The sequence below is a fragment of the Triticum aestivum genome, chromosome 3D, assembly GCF_018294505.1.
Source record: "Triticum aestivum cultivar Chinese Spring chromosome 3D, IWGSC CS RefSeq v2.1, whole genome shotgun sequence".
In the NCBI taxonomy this organism is placed as follows: Eukaryota; Viridiplantae; Streptophyta; class Magnoliopsida; order Poales; family Poaceae; genus Triticum; species Triticum aestivum.
The window spans coordinates 439366909-439369960 of NC_057802.1; positions in this window are offsets into that span (position 1 = coordinate 439366909).

Consider the following 3052-nt stretch of genomic DNA (forward strand, 5'->3'; position numbering starts at 1 on the left):
AATCTCATCCAGTATTTAGGCCTGAAAATTTCACCATTGGTACTCATGAGAATTAGTCAGTACTAAAAAGAATGGTATAGCTCTCGCAAGAAATTTCATATAACTCCACTGCTGGTTCTTCGGTGTCTGAATTTCAGCATATATGTGAATATTAAATCGACCTCACATATCTAAAGAAATTAGGAAAAACACCAAGGCCGCAGTACGGCTCCTATGTCTTTGACAGTTTCGGCACGCCTACCGCGTCCTCGCCGGTTGTGGCGGGACCCCTACATCCTTGGTGGCGGCCACGGTGCCCACGTCCACCTGCATCCACGTTTGGGCGGTACTGGGGCATGCGGTGGCACTGGAGCAGCCACACACTTGTACCCGGCACTACTGCGTGTCAATGCAGATTAGAGAGATATATAGTTTAGGATCCAGAGATGGAAGAAGATACCTGGGCCGACACTGCTCTCGTTGATCAAAAAATCCCTAGTACCATCCCCCAGCAGCGGGCCCTCTCATCATCTTCAAGGCTGCCTACCGCCTCGCGCTACTCCTTTTCTCGCTTATCTCCACCGGCGCTCACCTTTCCGCTGGTGCCATCCGTCATGCCCTTCGTCTGACAACAAAAATAATTTGTTGTCAATATGTATTGCCAATTAGGCATGAACAATCATTGCAAACTCAAAATTCGATTACTGTAAAAGAAGGAGCTCGATATCAGATTACTTGATCTTTCGTAGAGAAAAACAAAATACTAAACCAAACTTTGCTAGAACAGCAGGAGATCAACCCAAATAGCTGCTCCATCACCATATGCATAGTTATAAGATAATTAAATATTCTGATTCATCTGCACGGGCATCAAGTTTCATTATAAGGGTTCAGATTTATTTTAGGGTAGAGAGACTTTAGATGGTTTCTATCTCCCTAAATTCTAACCCCAATGTGCATCTATGTCCCTGTTTCTTACATCCTCACTCACCGACTAGATCAAGAAGAAGCACCCAGATCATGATTCAAGTATTTTAAATTCAAAAGACAAAAAATTAACATCAAAATAATCTCGAATAACAATGTCACCACCAATACCAAAATTGAGAAGTACGCTAGATGGTCTCTCCGAATTTGTGAGATTTCCATATATCTAGATCTTATGTACACGGGCTCATGTCTAGATCACTTTCATCAAATACTCATCATCAACTTAACTTGGATAGTTGGTCACATGTGCCATGGATAGTTGGCCACATGTGCCGTGTGGTACGTCTAGATCACTTGTTGGGCGTATTTAGGACTGCTCTCAATGTACAGGTAGCCACTCCTATATGTACAGGTACCTCACCGTACCGCTTCTCACCGTACAGGTAGCCCCCTCACTGCACAGCAGCCGCTCACACAAGTCACTTGTCCCCACCACGGCGTTGCTCTGCCGACCTCCTCTCGCGTCAGCCTCCACAGCCTCGTGCCCATGTCCTCTCCCCACCATGACCCCGCGCCACCCCGCCATGGTCTTGCCCCACAACCAACGCCGTCGGTATCACATAGATCGACGTGCGGCCCCGCCATGGTCCCGCCCCACAACCAACTTCATCGGTATCACAGAGATCGATGTTGTTGCTGGCGTCCATCCTCGGCGACGACGACCTGGCATGGCTCTAGGCCAAGGCGGTTGCCGAGGCAAAGAATCTCTGCCTGGCCACCTAAAAGAGCGTGCAGCTGGCGGCCAAGCTGCCGTCCAAGCACACTCCACCTGCGGTCTTCCTGCAGGTCGTATTGTGGTTGAAGATACTAAAGATACCAAAGATAAACGCAGAAACTTTAAAAAGATCATCTCAACAAGGTATGCAAGTAATTTCTTTTGGGTGTTTGAATTGCCACATCTTGGGTTTTGTTTTCAGTCCATTATATATTCTAGGGACAAACTTCATCTCATTTCTTAGACCAAATAAGATTTAACTACATGACCAGATTCACGTAAACTAATTTGCAAGGTTTATTCGATTTTGTGCATGACAAGGGGCAAGTAGAATTTTTTCTGTATGCACTTAGCAAGATTAAAGTAACAGGCACAAAGTGAATCAAGTGTCTTCAACAAGCAATTTAAAAGTGAAAGTAGATAAACAACTTAATCCACATAGAAGAGTGCTGAGTTTTGAAATTTGATTTGCCGCATTGCAATAGTCCGCTATGGTCCTGCAGTAATATGTGTATGACAGCAAAAGGATCTTCGAATCAGTATGTACACTAACTTATCCATTATAATTCGATATAGTATATGAGATAACTTGAACATCTCTAGAAACCAGTGTGGAAAAAATATAACAACCAAATTGCACGTGTGGACTTTCATATGCACATTCCCAGACGCTACAAACTTGATCAGAGCCGAGAGCAAGGAAATGCATATCACAGTTGCAATGACCGCTAGGAGAACCCTCTCCACATCTGCGTGTTGAGAGACTTGAGCTATTAATTTTGCAGGCACTCCACACAAGCACATGCATGTTATGTTAGCAGAGTAGAAGAGCCATCATCTTAAGTTAGGGTATACATTATCATTTTGGGTATGATCAAATGGAAATACCTGCTCATGTCGTCCTCTGATCCACTCATCCAAATCATCCTAAAAAGCTCATGCATAATGGTTTAAGAAATAAAGTATATATGCTCAAAGGACAAGATTGATAGCTAACAAATAGTTGATGCTTACAATTAGCTTGTGGTCTCCTCCTCCAACATGTGTTTCCTATTTGAGCATTGTGAAAGGTCAGGAGGTCCAGGCAGGTCAAGGCGATGGCCACCTTCGACTTTGGCAATGCAAACTCCCTCTCGGTGGCCCTCTCCACAACATCATCCAACATATTGACGTTTAGCTGACTGAAAGGAACTATAGAAAGCAAAGGGGAAAATGTATCATCAGATAATTCTTTGGGCCAAATAGCAGAATCTTACTTGATTCATGAAATTACACTGCTAGGTGCTTGCAGAAGAAACAATGGCACGAGGAAAGATTCGTGTATGCATGTGCCTTTAGCAAGCAATAGCAAGAGGCAAAAGAATAATA